General features: G+C 46.1%; 1 long non-coding RNA gene across 2 annotated transcripts; it reads right to left on the bottom strand.

Moving 5' to 3' along the window:
- Positions 1-12,828: 12,828 nt before the first annotated feature.
- Positions 12,829-16,359, bottom strand: LOC137208509 (uncharacterized). 2 transcript variants are annotated; one of them, XR_010935646.1, is made up of 4 exons: positions 16,168-16,359; positions 15,546-15,584; positions 14,325-14,399; positions 12,829-12,899 (listed from the first exon to the last, which is right to left on the bottom strand). It is a non-coding gene; the product is annotated as an uncharacterized lncRNA (long non-coding RNA). The 2 variants fall into 2 exon arrangements; XR_010935645.1 differs by lacking the exon at positions 12,829-12,899 and having other exon boundaries at positions 14,170-14,399.
- Positions 16,360-17,708: the final 1,349 nt, after the last annotated feature.

The following is a 17,708-nucleotide window of genomic DNA, read 5'->3' as shown; positions in this document are numbered from 1 at the left end:
AGGTAGGTTTATTCCTAGATATTTTATTCTTTTTGTTGCAATGGTAAATGGGAGTGATTTCTTCATTTCACTTTCAGATTTTTCATCATTAGTGTGTAGGAACGCCAGAGATTTGTGTGCATTAATTTTGCATCCTGCTACTTTACCAAATTCATTGATTAGCTCTAGTAGTTTTCTGGTAGCATCTTTGGGATTCTCTATGTATAGTATCATGTCATCTGCAAACAGTGACAGCTTTACTTCTTCTTTTCCGATTTGGATTCCTTTTATTTCTTTTTCTTTTCTGATTGCTGTGGCTAAAACTTCCGAAACTATGTTGAATAATAGTGGTGAGAGTGGACAACCTTGTCTTGTTCCGGATCTTAGTGGAAATGGTTTCAGGTTTTCACCATTGAGGACGATGTTGGCTGTGGGTTTGTCATATATGGCCTTTATTATGTTGAGGAAAGTTCCCTCTATGCCTACTTTCTGCAGGGTTTTTATCATAACTGGGTGTTGAATTTTATCAAAAGCTTTCTCTGCATCTATTGAGATGATCATATGGTTTTTCTCCTTCAATTTGTTAATATGGTGTATCACATTGATTGATTTGCGTATATTGAAGAATCCTTGCATTCCTGGAGTAAACCCCACTTGATCATGGTGTATGATCCTTTTAATGTGCTGTTGGATTCTGTTTGCTAGTATCTTGTTGAGGATTTTTGCATCTATGTTCATCAGTGATATTGGCCTGTAGTTTACTTTCTTTGTGACATCTTTGTCTGGTTTTGGTATCAAGGTGATGGTGGCCTCGTAGAATGAGTTTGTGAGTGATCCTCCCTCTACTATATTTTGGAAGAGTTTGAGAAGGATAGGTGTTAGCTCTTCTCTAAATGTTTGGTAGAGTTGGCCTGTGAAGCCATCTGGTCCTGGGCTTTTGTTTGTTGGAAGATTTTTAATCACAGTTTCAATTTCAGTGCTTGTGATTGGTCTGTTCATATTTTCTATTTCTTCCTGGTTCAGTCTCGGCAGGTTGTGCATTTCTAAGAATTTGTCCATTTCTTCCAGGTTGTCCATTTTATTGGCATAGAGTTGCTTGTAGTAATCTCTCATGATCTTTTGAATTTCTGCAGTGTCAGTTGTTACTTCTCCTTTTCCATTTCTAATTCTATTGATATGAGTCTTCTCCCTTTTTTTCTTGATGAGTCTGGCTAATGGTTTATCAATTTTGTTTATATTCCCAAAGAACCAACTTTTAGTTTTATTGATCTTTGCTATCATTTCCTTCATTTCTTTTTCATTTATTTCTGATCTGATCTTTATGATTTCTTTCCTATTCTAACTTTGGGGGTTTTTTGTTCTTCTTTCTCTAATTGCTTTAGGTGCAAGGTGAGGTTGTTTATCTGAGATGTTTCCTGTTTCTTAAGGTAGGATTGTATTGCTATAAACTTCCCTCTTAAAACTGCTTTGGCTGCAACCCATAGGTTTTGGGCCATCGTGTCTCCATTGTCATTTGTTTCTAGGTATTATTTTATTTCCTCTTTGATTTCTTCAGTGATCACTTCATTATTAAGTAGCGTATTGTTTAGCCTCCATGTATTTGTATTTTTTACAGGTCTTTTCCTGTAATTGATATCTAGTCTCATGGCATTCTGGTCGGAAAAGATACTTGATACAATTTCAATTTTCTTAAATTTACCAAGGCTTGATTTGTGACCCAAGATGTGATCTATCCTGGAGAATGTTCCATGAGCACTTGAGAAAAATGTGTATTCTGTTGTTTTTGGATGGAATGTCCTATAAATATCAATTAAGTCCATCTTGTTTAATGTATCATTCAAAGCTTGTCTTTCCTTATTTATTTTCATTTTGGATGATTTGTCCATTGGAGAAAGTGGTGTTTAAGTCCCCTACTATGAATGTGTTACTGTCGATTTTGCCTTTTATGGCTGTTAGTATTTGCCTTATGTATTGAGGTGCTCCTATGTTGGGTGCATAAATATTTACAATTGTTATAGCTTCTCCTTGGATCGATCCCTTGATCATTATGTAGTGTCCTTCTTTGTCTCTTCTAATAGTCTTTATTTTAAAGTGTATTTTATCTGATATGAGAATTGCTACTCCAGCTTTCTTTTGATTTCCATTTGCATGGAATATCTTTTTCCATCCCCTTACTTTCAGTCTGTATGTGTCTCTAGGTATGAAGTGGGTCTCTTGTAGACAGCATATATATGGGTCTTGTTTTTGTATCCATTCAGCCAATCTGTGTCTTTTGGTGGGAGCATTTAATCCATTTACATTTAAGGTAATTATCGATATGTATGTTCCTATTCCCATTTCCTTAATTGTTTTCGGTTTGTTACTGTGGGTCTTTTCCTTCTCTTGTGTTTCTTGCCTAGAGAAGTTCCTTTAGCATTTGTTGTAAAGCTGGTTTGGTGGTGCTGAACTCTCTCAGCTTTTGCTTGTCTGTAAAGGTTTTAATTTCTCCATCAAATCTGAATGAGATATTTGCTGGGTAGAGTAATCTTGGTTGCAGGTTTTTCTCCTTCATCACTTTCAGTATGTCCTGCCACTCCCTTCTGGCTTGCAGAGTTTCTGCTGAATGATCAGCTGTTAACCTGATGGCGATTCCCTTGTGTGTTATTTTTCCCTTGCTGCTTTTAATATGTTTTCTTTGTATTTAATTTTTGATAGTTTGATTAATATGTGTCTTGGCGTATTTCTCCTTGGATTTATCCTGTATGGGACTCTCTGTGCTTCCTGGACTGGATTAACTATTTCCTTTCCCATATTAGGGAAGTTTTCAACTATAATCTCTTCAAATATTTTCTCAGTCCCTTTCTTTTCCTCTTTTTCTTTTGGGACCCCTATAATTCGAATGTTGGTGCGTTTATGTTGTCCCAGAGGTCTCTGAGACTGTCCTCAGTTCTTTTCATTCTTTTTTCTTTATTCTGCTCTGCAGTAGTTATTTCCACTATTTTATCTTCCAGGTCACTTATCCGTTCTTCTGCCTCAGTTATTCTGCTATTGATCCGTTCTAGAGTATTTTTAATTTCATTTATTGTGTTGTTCATCATTGCCTGTTTCCTCTTTAATTCTTCTATGTCCTTGTTAAATGTTTCTTGCATTTTGTCTATTCTATTTCCAAGATTTTGGATCATCTTTACTATCATTATTCTGAATTCTTTTTCAGGTAGACTGCCTATTTCCTCTTCATTTGTTAGGTCTGGTGGGTTTTTACATTGCTACTTCATCTGCTGTGTGTTTTTCTGTCTTCTCATTTTGCTTATCTTACTGTGTTTGGGGTCTCCTTTTTGCAGGCTGCAGGTTCGTAGTTCCCGTTGTTTTTGATGTCTGTCCCCAGTGGCTAAGTTTGGTTCAGTGGGTTGTGTAGGCTTCCTGGTGGAGGGGACTAGTGCCTGTGTTCTGGTGGATGAGGCTGGATCTTGCCTTTCTGGTGGGCAGGTGCACGTCTGGTCATGTGGTTTGGGGTGTCTGTGGCCTTATTATGATTTTAGGCAGCCTCTCTGCTAATGGGTGGGGTTGTGTTCCTGTCTTGCTAGTTGTTTGGCATAGGGTGTCCAGCACTGTAGCTTGCTGGTCATTGAGTGAAGCTGGGTGTTGATGTTGAGATGGAAATCTCTGGGAGATTTTTGCTGTTTGATATTATGTGGAGCTGGGAGATCTCTTGTGGACCAGTGTCCTGAAGTTGGCTCTCCCACCTCAGAGGCACAGCCCTGACTCCAGGCTGGAGCACCAAGAGCCTTTCATCCACACGGCTTAGAATAAAAGGGAGAAAAAGTAGAAAGAAAGAGAGAAAGAAAGAGGATAAAATAAAATAAAGTAAGATAAAATAAAATAAAGTTATTAAAATAAAAAATAATTATTAAGAAAAAAAATTTTTTTAAAAACTGAAAAAAAAAAAACAACGGACAGAACCCTAGGACAAATGGTGAAAGCAAAGCTGTACAGACAAAATGTCACAGAGAAGCATACACATACACACTCACAAAAAGAGGAAAAGGGGAAAGAGTAATAAATCTTGCTCTCACAGTCCACCTCCTCAATTTGGGATGATTCGTTGTCTATTCAGGCATTCCACAGATGCAGGGTATATCAAGTTGATTGTGGAGATTTAATCCACTGCTTCTGAGGCTGCTGGGAGAAATTTCCATTTTCTTCTTTGTTCGCACAGCTCCTGGGGTTCAGCTTTGGATTTGGCCCCACCGCAGCGTGTAGGTTGCCTGAGGGCGTCTGTTCTTCACTCAGACAGGACGGGGTTAAAGGAGCAGCTGATTCAGGGGGTGTGGCTCACTCAGGCCGGGGGGGAGGGAGGGGCACGGAGTGCGGGGCAGCCTGCGGTGGCAGAGGCTGGCGTGACATTGCACCAGCCTGAGGCGCGCCGTGCACTCTCCCCGGGAAGTTGTCCCTGGATCACGGGACCGTGGCAGTGGCGGGCTGCACAGGCTTCCGGGAGAGACGGTGTGGACAGTGACCTGTGCTCGCACACAGGCTTCTTGGTGGCGGCAGCAGCAGCCTTAGCGTCTCATGCCTGTCTCTGGGGTCCGTGCTGTTAGCCGCGGCTCGCGCCCGTCTCTGGAGCTCCTTTAAGCAGCACTCTTAATCCCCTCTCCTCGCGCACCAGGAAACAAAGAGGGAAGAAGTCTCTTGTCTTTTCGGCAGCTCCAGACTTTTCCTGTACTCCCTCCCGGCTAGCCGTGGTGTATTAACCCCTTCAGGCTGTGTTCACGCTGCCAGTCCTCTCCCTGCGATCTGACCGAAGCCCAAGCCTCAGCTCCCAGCCCCCGCTTGCCCCCCCCCCCAAACTCAAGTCCAGATAATCAGTGAACCAAGAAATGAAGCCCCGATTTATAGCATATGCCATAGATGCTCCCATTATGGCTGACTTGATGTCATTAGATGTGGAGTTGGGCAGAAATGCACAGAAGCAGGGCACCATAGCCCACATACAGGCCCAACAGTTGCGGTACCATCCGCAGCAAGATATTCAATAGTGAAAACTAGTAAAAGAATTAGGAATTGGTGAGTTTGGGATATTTATGGTGTTTATATAATTTATTAAGTTTACTTAATGTGGGTTTTGATAATGGCTGTGTTAAAACAGCTTGTTCACAAAATTCCTGAAAATCTCACAAGGCACTGTGAGCTGGCTCCGAACCACCACTGGCCACATGCCACAAAAAACGCTTTACTCAAAGAGAGGTGAGGGGAGAGAGGACACTTTTGGGGGACAGAGTAGCATGTATGTGTCCCCTCAGCCTCTTCATGTGGTGAGCTGTACTCAGTGCCACAGTGACAGGTTCTGCTGGTTCAATCAACCTGTGTATGTCATCCCTTCTACTTGGCTTTCCTGCACCGTAGTGGTGGAAAAGCTAAATGTACATTTTATAGACCCCTTGCAGTGAGGACATGGGCTTTTGACATGGATCCCTCCAAGCATCTCCACCCATCAGTGCACCTGGATAGGAATTCTAAAAGGTGTGAGGTGATATCTCATTGTGGTTTTGATTTGCATTTTCCTAATGAGTAGGATGTTGAACATCCTTTAATGTATTAATCTGTCACATTTATTGTTTTGTGTATGTTGAACCATCCTTGCATTCCAGGGTAGAATCCCACTTGATTATGGTGTATGATCCTTTAAATGGTTCACTAGTAAATTGTTGAGATTTTTTTCCATTATGTTCACCAGGGGTATTGGTCTATAGTTTTCCTTTCTTAAATGTCCTTTTCTGCCTTTGGATTCAGGGTAGTGCTGGCCTTGTAAAGTGTCTTTGGTAGTGTTTCTTCCTCTTCATTTTTGCAGAAAAGTTTGAAAAAGATTGTTGTTCATTCTTCTTTAAGCATTTGTAGAATGTACTAGTATAACCATCTGGTTCTGAGCTTTTCTTTGTTGGGATGTTTTTGATTACTAATTGAATCTCCTTACTCATTATTGGTCTGTTAAGATTTTCTATCTCTTCAGGATTTAGTCTTGGTGGGTTGTACTTTCTAGGACTTTCCCCGTTTCTTCAATATTGTCCGATTTGTTGATGTGTAGTTGTTAAGTAGTAGAGTTTTATAAATACTTTAATTTTGGTAATATCAGTTTTCATGTCTTCTCCTTCATTTATAATTTTACCAATTTGGTTTCTCTTACTTTTACTCACTTAGTCTAACTAAACTATTGTCAAATTTGTTTATGTTCTCCAGAAAACTAACTCTTCATTTTGTTTTCTATTTCATTTATTTCTGCTCCAATCTTTATTATTTTCTTCCTTCTACTAACTTTGTGCTTTTTTTAATAGTTCCTTAGGTTGAAATATTTTTTTCCTTAAAATATGCATTTACTTCTATAAATTTCCTCCTTAGAAATGTTTTTGTTGCAAACTGCATGATCTGGTTTACATACTGTGTTTGCCTTTTCAAGATATTTGTTTGTTTTTAAAAAAGTCTTCCCTGGGGCTTCCCTGGTGGCACAGTGGTTGAGAGTCCACCTGCTGATGCAGGGGACACGGGTTCGTGCCCCGGTCCGGGAAGATCCCACATGCCACGGAGCTGCTGGGCCCGTGAGCCATGGCCGCTGAGCCTGCGCATCTGGAGCCTGTGCTCTGCAACGGGAGAGGCCACAACAGTGAGAGGTCCGTGTACCAAAAAAAAAAAAAAAGTCTTCTCTGGTCCACTGGTTGCTCAGGCATGCGTTGTTTAATTTTCATGTAATTTAGCATCTTCCAGCTTTCCTCACGATATTCATTCCTACTTTCATACAATTGTAGTTGGAGAAAATGCATGGCATGATGTCAGTCTTCTTAAATTTATCGAGACTTGCCTGTGGCCTAAAATATGACATATCCTAGAAAATGGTCCATAGGTGCTTGAGAAAATTGTATATTCTGCTGCTATTGTATGAAATGAAATGTGTATATCTTTTAGGTCTCTTTTGGTCTATAATTTTGTTCAAGTCTGCTGCTTCCTTATCAATTCTCTATCTGGATGATCCTTCCATTGTTTAGAGTGGTTATTAAAGTCCTCACCTATTATTGTGTTATTTTTTTGCCTTTTGTTCTGTTAATAATTGCTTTATATACTTAGGTGCTCTGACATTGAGTGCATGTATATATGTGCAATTGCAATGTTTCTTGACGGATTGTCGTTTTTCTTTCTTTTTATCATTATATAATGACCTTCTTTGTCCCTGGAGCATTGTTAGCTCAAAGTCTATGTCGTCTGATGTAAGTATAGATATCAATGCTGTCTTCTGGTTACCATTTGCTTGAGTATCTTTTTCCATTCCATGACTGTCAGTCTTTGGGTGTCTTTAAGGCTAAAGTAATTCTCTTGTGGGGAAACATATTTCTGGACCGCTGTTATTTCCTTTTTTTTTTTGGTCCATTCAGCTATTTTATGTGTTTCTATTGAATTTAATTTTTTTATGTTTAAAATAATTATTGATATGTAAATACTTACAATTGCCATTTTGTTTTTTCAAGTGTTTTATAGGTCCATTTTTCCTAGCTTCTTATCTTGCTGTCTTTTGTTAATTGATGACTTTTTGTAGCAGGTATGCTTAGATTCCTCTTTTATCACCTTTTTTATATCTACCAGAGGATTTATCTTTGTGGTTATCATGAAGCATACCTAAAATATATTTATAACATCCTATTCTAAGCTGATAACAACATTGATAGCATACATAAATTTTCCCTTTATTTCTCCATCCTTCACATGTTAGGTTATCAATATAAAAATTTATATATTTTTATATTTCGTATCCAGTAAGATATTATTGTAGTTATCGTTGTTTAATACATTTTAACCTCTTAACTAGTGTTCTAAGTGAATTACACACCCAAATTACAATATTGCAGGGTCTGATTTTGACAATATGTGTCATTAGTAGTGAGTTTTACAAACTTCTTATGTTTTCACAATGCTAATTATTATGCATTTATTTCTGCTTGATGAAATTCCTGCAGGAAATCTTGTACAGCAGGTCTTCTGGTGATGAACTCTTTCAGTTTTGTTTGTTTTGATATATTTTCAATCTCTTTCTTCATTTCTGAAGAACAGATTTGCTGGGTACAATATTCTCCTTTGACAGGATTTTTTTTTCTTTCTATACTTGAATACATCACCCCTCTCTCTCCTGGACTACAAAGTTTGTATTGGGAAGTCCCTCTAAATTCTTATGGTGGTGACTTACATGTGGTGACTCATTTTCTCTGTTGCTTTCAAAATCCCCTGTGTCTTTGACCATAGACAATTTACTTACAATGTGATTTCCCATAGCCATTGCAGAGTCAACTTATTTGGGATTCTTTGCGCTTCATGAATTTGGATGTACATCTCTCATTCCATGTTTGGTAAGTGTTCAACTCTTTTGTTTCAAACATACTGTCTTTTTCTCTTCCTCTTCTCAATGGGACTCCCATAATTCACAATTGTTTCTGTTTGTAATGTCCCATAGTGTTTCTTCACTCTTAAATTAATTTTTCTTTTCACTCCTGTGGCAGGATAACTTCAAATGACCTATCTTTTAGTTCACTGATTCTTTTTTCTGCTTGCTCGAGTTTGTTGAATCTCTTTATTATATTCTTCAGTACAGTCATTGTATTCTTCAGCTCTAGTTTCCAGTTGTTCTTTTGATGGTTTCTATTACTTTGTTGAACATCTCATTTTGTTGATACATTTTTTTCCTGAATTTCATGAAGTTGTGTGTCTATGTGTGTTTCTTGAATTTCACTAAACTATTTTAAGAGGATTATTTTGAATCTTCTCTACAAGAGTACATAGATCTCTTTTTCTTTAGAGAGTTTATTCATTTCTTTTCATCATCTCATGTTTCCTTGATTCTTCATGGTCCCTGATTTGTTGCATTGGTATGTGCGCTGGTCTTTGAGTAAGCAGTCTCTTCTTCCCTTCTTGGACTCTGTGGTCCATGGTGTTGCTTCATCTTCACATATATATTCTGTGATTTTCACAGTGAATTCTTGCCTGTTGATAGTCCTCTAGCATGTAAGCGTGGAAGGAAACCTGATCATGTCTTCAAAGTATTCTTTAGGAGGGATCTGAAAAATTGGGAGGTGTGTCTCTGTCATCAGAGGAGCTGATGGGAAATTGGGACCCTGCAATTACCTTAATATTATGAGAAATATTAAGGTACAAGAAGGGAAATTACATTTCTGAAGGAGGTAGTAGGTTTGAGGACCTATTTTTGACAGTGTCTTGGAGATTACATGGGTGGTGGCCTTGGATGTTAACCTACATGTGGTCAGCAGTTTACAGAGAATTCTCAAGTGTGGCAACCCCACGTCCTGGTATCCAGAGCTGAAAGGCCCAGTCATGGTTTCTTCTAACACCTTGGTCCTCAACACACATTTCTTGATGTCTCTGAGCTCATCATCCTCTCCCTCCCTGGGGCAGAGGAGGAAGACATTAACTACTGGGCCCCTGAGTCTTTACAAGTGACCTGGCCCTGTTCTGAGCATACTGTAGCAGTTACTGTCACCCTCATGGCACCCTGTAGAGGAGACACCATTATCCCTCTTTTCAGTGAGAATTTGAAGCACAGGGAGATTAAGTAACTTGCCCAGGAGATTAAGTAACAGCAAGTGAGTAATGGACACCAGACTATATTCATACATCAAAGATATTTTGGGCTTTTTGGAAAGAGCATATTTTGGCTAAAACCCCACATATCTCAACCCATGGTGACAGATGAAGACCTGTCTGTGGGGAATGAGACTCATCATGTCTACATCCACAGGACACCAGGGTGCTTTGTTCTGGCAGGAGCAGTATAGCTGCATCTCATACAGTGGAGCAGTGCTCACCAGGTAACAAACTCTCTTGCTAATCAACAACAAATCCCAACTCCTTTTGACTGGAAACCCAAACACAGTATATGTGTCCAATTCAGTACAAAAGGGGCTCTTAACAATTTTGTGTTTTGGTGCTTTAGATGTTGGGCTACGGGGGTGGGAGTGACAAAGTACTTCTGCAGAGCTTCCGGGCAGTACGAGGGATCAGCGGCAGCATCCTGGAGAGTGACTGAGAGCATATGGGTGGGAGATGTTGACCATGTGAACAGCAGCTACTGAGGGGGAAGCACTCCTGGCTGGGTTGAAGGCAGATCTTTGGGCCGCAGAACATTTGTGTGCAGTGGGGATTCATTAAGGTGAAGTTGATGCACCTCCCCTGTGTGAAGAAGAGTAGAGAGAGAAGGTTACTGAGAAGCCATTGGAATTGGGAGCAGAAGGCTGTGGTTTCCTTGGCTCAAGGGGATTAGGCTCAGTACCTGTCAGGATCCCCAGGGTGCGCCTTTGTTGATGCCCTTCCTCTCCCTAGGTGCCGGCCTCCAGCCTGCGCTCCTAATACTAGATTCTGTTCAGATATTGGACATCTGCCCTCCCTTCCCTATGGAGCCCCGTTGTTCTGACTCTGGACTCCCTTTGCTCTGGTGTTGAACTTGCCTGCTCCCCTCTGTACTGGGAGCCTGGTTAGCAAGGACAAGGGCTTATTGCCACTGTAGCCCCAGCATTGCCCAGGCTCTCTTGGTGAGTATGTGCCAAAGGGATGGGTTCTCACTACAACCCTCAGGCTGGGGTTGAGTCCACAGTGCAAGGGCAGGTGATGGTGCCCTCAGATGGGTGATGGGCTCTGGAAGCAGCAGCACATACAGACCCCTTGGTTTGGGTAGAGATTGATGCAGACCCTTTGGGACACCATAATCTGTCTGCAGCACCACAGGGAGGGTGGTGAGCACACTGACCAGCTGACAGCATCTCTGGGCAGCCCTGGACTGGATCTGTCAATGGGACTCCAGGACCTCTGGACTCTGGGTTATTCGGACTCACCTGGACACTTTCTTAGCCTCAGCAAAAATTGACCTAGCATTCTTCATAACTGCATTATTTCTTCAGTGGCATATTATTATTTTATCCCTGTTTTTGTCAAAAAAAGGTAAGGCTTGGAGCGTTTCAGAAACTAGACTAACTTCACAGATTTAGTAACAGGTTGAAGTCAGTACTTTCCTACAGTCACTCCTGAAAATGCCAAAGGGACCTTTCCCCATCCCTGCACAGTGCCCCGCAAAGCAGATTTCTGTGCCCTATATTGTCAGATCCAAAATGCCTCCTTGTGTCACAGAAATGACCTAAAGCCTCTACACAGGAGCACGTGTAACTAGAAGTGCCCATTCATTCATTCATGATCAGAGGGCTCAGTGTGTGTGGACCACATGCAGTGGAACAACTGGATTTGGTGCCCTTGCAACGCTCTGACCTGCAGGACTGGTGTGCCTCTGTCCCCCACACCCTATGGGGTGACACTGGGTATCTTGTGAACATCTTGACCATTGCATTGATGAGGACAGTACTTGATTTCGAGCCTTTCAATTCAGCAAGCCCTACAGCCCCAGGGCATACACACTGGCTGTTTCCTCCATTTGGAAGGACCTCTCTGGATTTATTTTTATCAGTTATTTCTCAGCTTAACTGTCACTCTCACAGATTCTGATCTGGCCAAACAGGCCCTCACTGAGATATTCATGACTTTCAAGTGTCTAGAGAGCTGTCTAGAGACAGGTGGAGAATGGGGCTTCTGTGCAAGCAAGGCTGGGACTCAGAGCTCGATTCACACCCAGAGCCGGGAGCCCAGCTGCAGAAGGAGCCCCGACACCACTGTCACCAGACAGTGTCTCTGCTGGGTGTGAGCATGCCTCAGGTGTGTCACCAGCAGTGTCCAGAGGCTTTCAGGCCTATCCAGAGCTTCTAAATGCCCACCTGTCCAGCCACCAAGAGCCAGTGTTTTCCTGATTCAGTGAATGTGGTCAGTACAGACCTCACTACAGATCGTGGGACTGCAACATCCTCCAGGCCCCTGGCCCGGTCTGTACAAAAGGTCTGATAATGGGGACACCCAGGAATATGAGGCCCAGGCAGGTGCTTCCCAAGAGAACCAGGAGTAAGGTCCTCCTCAGATCTGGAGGCCTGAGAAGGGCAGCTCTCTGATGGTTTGGGGGTAACCATCATGAGACCATGAGTGCTGACCCGAATGGGAGGCAGAGTAGTAAGAAGGGTGGAGTCAGGCTCAGAATTAAAGTCCCGCTCTGCTGCTCCCATCCTTTGTGAGCTGGGACAAGTCACTCAGCCTCTCTGTGGGTCACACCCGCCTCCATAGAGCTGGGATCTACCAGTACAGTAGTATCTACCTGTACATTCACTGGGAGGATTAAAGCAGTGAAAACATGTAAAGTTCTTGAGGAACTGACCCACAGAAAGGACACAATAAAATTATCTATCATTATTATTATTAAATAACAAGGATGACAAGTGGAGAAATTGGGCTTCTCCCCACTGTCACAGGCACTGACACAAGGAGGGCATCTTTACTACCTGGTAAAACCAGTCAGTGTTGACCAGACAACATTGGGGAGGGGGTGTCACCATGTCCTCCGCCACTCCTGCAGCTGAGTGAGCAGCCCAGGAGGGTCTCATGGATGGGGTGCAGCCAGCAGTCCCACAGGGTCAGGTAGGCAGTGGGGAGGGACGATGGACGGGAGTCCAACAGGCCTCTCCAGCCCTTTTCGCTTAAGATTGGAATTGCTGGGCATTGCTCTGGAGAAGAAAGGTCCTGACATCCTTGAGACGAGGACGCAGGGGAAATGCACGGGCACCATGTTGAGAATCGTCTGGAGGCTCATGAGCTCCAGGTCTCCACGCCTTGGGCGTTCCTCTCGGCAGATGCCCGGAGAGGGCTCTCTGAGCCACAGTCCCAGGGGCAACTGTCAAGGGCAAAAGCAAGACCCCAGCCCACGGGGAGCATCCCTGTGCCCTGCTTACCATGTCCCTGGGGGGACACCACATCAATGGCAGCTGGCTGCAGCGCTGGACAAAGTCATAAAAAGTATCCAGTTTTCCCTGAAAAGCAGATGTGGTTGTGAGGAAGCTACAGGCACAGACACTGCGTCCAGATGGGTGGTGTCCCCTCTGTCTCCCATGGCTTCCCAGGGCTGTGTCCCCACAAACTGGCTGAGACAGCACTGCAGCCATCACCTGGGGCAGGGGGCTTAAAAGTCTTCTGTGTTTGTTGGGAGCTCGTCACTGTGGGTCACAGATTGTTTTGGGTTCTGGAACAAATCGGTACTTTTGGTGTAGGAGGAGAGGTCGGGGCTACTTTTGAAAAAAGTGTCAAAGTTTGGAGGAGACATGCAGTAGCCAAGGAGAGGTCCTCAAGGAGCAAGGTGAGGGGGGCATGGGGACTGGGCAGGAGCCTGAAGAAGAGGGAAGAGGGCCTGCTTTTGGGGGGCTCAGAGGGAGAAGGCAGGGAAGAGTCCCAGTCCCTGCTCAGGGGGAAGGGTCCTGAAACGGGGGAAAGAGAGAGATGAGGAAACCAAAGAACCGGTGAAAACGTGGACGTGGTGTGGGCGGAAGGTGGGGCCGGGCCTGAGGCAGGAACGAGCCCCTGGCAGGTGCTTCCTCCCTCTCTGGAAGGTGAGCTCTGTCTTCTCCGTGCCCTCACACTGACTCTCAGGGGAGATGCGGGGCCCGCCCTCCGGCTGCCATTTGAAGCTCCCAGGAGGACCAATGGATCCCACAGCGACAGAGGCAGGACCAGGGGGAGGAGGGCAAAGTTGAACCCAGAGATGGTGGGGTCTTCCTTCCTCAGACCCGCTACCTGGGACCCTCTTCGTCCCTGTCATCTCTCAGCCCCCTGCCAGCTGGGGTCTCAGTCACCTGGGGGAGGGAAGTGACTCCCCCTCCTCCATGTGGCCCTTGTCACCGCATCTCAGGGGCCTCAAGGACAATGCAGTGAGCTGTCTCCCTCCCTCACTGAGCAGACAGGAGCCGTAGGCACTCCCGGGTAGTTTAATGCTGTTGAGATCTTGGCTCAGAAGTTTCTTTTCTTTTTCATTTTTTTCCCCCCTGACTGGTGTGTGTCTGTTTGTCATTACATGTTTTCACTCATGCAGCCACTGGCCATTGAAACCCAGGAGATTGCCAGAGCTGATGACAACTCTGAGAATCAGGAATTGGCCGGCTGTGAGTCAGCCCCCAACATGCATAATCCTGGGCCCATCCCAAGGCGAGGTCCCTGGTGCTGGGACTGCCTGGAGGCAGGGGGCACCTGAGCCTTCAGCTCTTTGTCCTCCCCTGGGCCATAGGGTCGGGAGGGTCTCTGGTTGTTCTCTGTCACCGAGAGGTGGGAGACCAGAGCCCATAAAGCTCATCTCCATCCAAGCCAGGTGTTTTAGGCCCAAGTCTGTGTGCATTGAACTGGCTCCCCCTCCTCCAAACCTCCAGCCTTGAGGGGCTCATCCCTCCCTTCCTAAGGGTGCTTGTCACCTCCATCTGTTTCATCCTGTCTTCTTGGCACCCACAGCAGGAGACAATCACCCTGGTCTGTACAGGGCATGGCTTCTAGAAAGAGAAAAAAATTGCAGTCTTTCTTGTCTGGCAGCTCCTGGGTGCAGACCCATGACATCTGTTGCCCCAGCACCTGTCAAGTACTGGCGAGTCAGCAAATGTTTGCTGGAGAATCAAGGACAAATGAGCAGCGCCCGGCACGTAGGAGAGTGGCCTCCATGTGAAAAACACACCAACTCCTTTTGGTTTACAAAGATGGCTCTTCTCCAAACATCAACAAACTCTATCCTGTCCCCTTGGTTCCTGGCAGCCACCCTTGCAGGAGAAGCTGGGCGTGAGGCTGTGCCATGTGACGGAGGCTGGCAGGGGTATGGGCATTAGCAGGTGACAGGGCTGTATTCACCCGACTCTGGCAGATCCAGCCTCCCCAGGCCACACTGCAGCCAGGGTAGACGTCAGCCCAGGCAGTGACCCTGTTTCCCACCAGATCTCAGGCTCAGGTCCCCCTGCCTCGACACGGCACCCCTGCTCTAACTACTTGTTATGGGCCCTGGGTTGGGCCCCTACCCCGGGTCAGCGCCAGCCTCCTTACCTGACCCTTGGTCCCTGTGCTCACCTGCCCTAGTCCCCAACAGCTCAAAGTCAGGTTAGGACTCCCTCCACCCTCCCCAGTCCCCGGTCCCTAAAGGCCAACCCTGCCAAGACCCTCATCCTGACATGAGCCAGGGATGAAGGCCAAGGAAATGGAGCCCAGCATACATCAGAGCCCAGGGAGGGCGACCAGGTCCCTGAAACCTGGGGATCCTTTTCCAAATGCTTGTGCCAGTCCTGGGAAGGATCAGTCTACAAAGAGTCTTTTGGGAATTGAGAAAAAGCCCATTTATATCAGGAGGGATCATAGCTGTTCCTGAAATAGGCTACCCCATGTTGCTGATTCAGTGATAAAGGCCCTGGTTCAGGCTGTCTTCGGAGGTGGGGAACCGTGTTGTCCGGGTGACATTTTGTGTGTCTCAGGTCCTCTCTGGGGTCCCTCCCTGCCCTCTGTCACCCTCTTCTTTCTGCCACCTCTCTCTGCCCAGGTAGGTGGGAGCTGGAGGGGCGGGGGAGGGCATCTCCCCATACATGTCAGAGGGCCTCTCTCTGCAGGTCAGTGTGTGCATCAAGTATGCTGACAACATCACAACGAAACACACCACTTACTTTTTCTGGTTTCTGGGCTGGTGGTGGCTCCTTGACGATCTAGGATGTTAAAGAGACATAAACACTGGCTGGAAGGGGCATGGAAGGCTCTGGCTCAGCTATGCAGACAGGAGAGGACCCTGCTCGGCAGCAGTAAGGGATCAAACATGGGCTTTGGGGTGTCAACCTAGGTGCCTCCCTGAGCCTCAGGCTCCTCAGTCATCAAAGGGGAATCGGTACCTCCGTGGAGGGTCAAGGGGGAGACAGGCAGACTAAGGCCCCTGGTCCCTGGTAGAGTTTTCAGCCGCAGCCCTGACATCATATGAAGACAAGAGAACACTCCCCACACCCCTCCTCCTCTCCCCTTCCCTCCCTCCCCCTGCTGCCCTCCCTGCCTCCCAGCCCTCTGGGATGACAGTCCAACTCCCTGTGAAGGTGAAAGCATGAAGCAGGTGGCCCCCTAGAAGCCCAGGGTGTGTCTATGCCCGGGATGGGAGGACAGAGTCTGTGCCTTGTTTGCTAGTGTGAGGACCCCAGAGCTGATGGAACCTGGCCACAGGCAGAATCATGGGGCAGGCATGGGGCTGGTCCCTCAGGGGTCGGTGAGGGCTGGATGCAGGCTCTGCGGGCAAGGGTCACTCACCCTCTTGCAGCAGCAGATGCAGACAAGCAGCAACGGTATCACGACCAGGGATGGGATGAGTGTAGGGTACAAGAGAGGATTGTTGGGAATTGTGCTCTGGGTGATAACTGTAGTCACAGTGGTTGTTGTGACAACTGTAGTCACTGTGGTTGTTGTGACAACTGTAGTCACTGTGGTTGTTGTGACAACTGTAGTCACTGTGGTTGTGGCAACAGTTGTCACGGTAGTTGTTGTCATGGTGACAGTGGTAGGCACTGTGGTCTTCATTGTCATCGTTGTTGTCGTCGTCCTTGTTGTCGTCCTCCTGGTACTGACAGTGGTAGGCACTGTGGTCTTCGTTGTCATTGTTGTCCTCCTGGTACTGACAGTGGTAGGCACTGTGGTCTTTGTTGTCATCGTTGTCGTCCTCCTGGTACTGACAGTGGTAGGCACTGTGGTCTTTGTTGTCATTGTTGTCGTCCTCCTGGTCCTGACAGTGGTAGGCACTGTGGTCTTCGTTGTCATCGTTGTCGTCCTCCTGGTCCTGACAGTGGTAGGCACTGTGGTCTTCGTTGTCGTCCTCCTGGTACTGACAGTGGTAGGCACTGTGGTCTTCGTTGTCGTCCTCCTGGTACTGACAGTGGTAGGCACTGTGGTCTTCGTTGTCATCGTTGTCGTCCTCCTGGTACTGACAGTGGTAGGCACTGTGGTCTTCGTTGTCATCGTTGTCGTCCTCCTGGTACTGACAGTGGTAGGCACTGTGGTCTTCGTTGTCGTCCTCCTGGTCCTGACAGTGGTAGGCACTGTGGTCTTCGTTGTCCTTGTTGTTGTCCTCCTGGTACTGACAGTGGTAGGCACTGTGGTCTTCGTTGTCGTCCTCCTGGTACTGACAGTGGTAGGCACTGTGGTCTTCGTTGTCATCGTTGTCGTCCTCCTGGTACTGACAGTGGTAGGCACTGTGGTCTTCGTTGTCATTGTTGTCGTCCTCCTGGTCCTGACAGTGGTAGGCACTGTGGTCTTCGTTGTCGTCCTCCTGGTCCTGACAGTGGTAGGCACTGTGGTCTTCGTTGTCGTCCTCCTGGTCCTGACAGTGGTAGGCACTGTGGTCTTCGTTGTCATCCTCCTTGTTGTCGTCCTCCTGGTCCTGACAGTGGTAGGCACTGTGGTCACTCTGGTTGTAGTTGGGACAGTCTCCTGCTGTACAGGGCACACATGCCAATGTCCTGGGGTTGGCCTGGGTGATCTCTTCCCGTGAACCCAATATCCACTTCCCACACCAGACCTCACAGGTCCCCTTCTCCTCAGGTTGCCTCATCCAGAGGGATCACAGTGGGGAGAGGAGATCATGGCTGGTACCCAGAGAGCCACTGTGGAGCCCTGGGCCACAGACCCCAGCACTGGCCCTGTTCCGAGACCCTCCCCGGGGCCCTGTCAAGGAAGCCCAGTCCTCCAAGGAGTGACAGCCCAGCCCTCACTGCCTGCCTTGTCTGAGAGCACAGGGATTTTGTAAGGACCACAAAATGCTACGACACACAGATGGGTGAGGGAGGGGCTTTGTGGCC

This window comes from Pseudorca crassidens, chromosome 16 (genome assembly GCF_039906515.1).
Source record: "Pseudorca crassidens isolate mPseCra1 chromosome 16, mPseCra1.hap1, whole genome shotgun sequence".
NCBI classification, from domain to species: Eukaryota; Metazoa; Chordata; class Mammalia; order Artiodactyla; family Delphinidae; genus Pseudorca; species Pseudorca crassidens.
The sequence above is the reverse complement of the archived record's forward strand: the minus strand, read 5'-3'. Positions and strand labels throughout refer to the sequence as shown.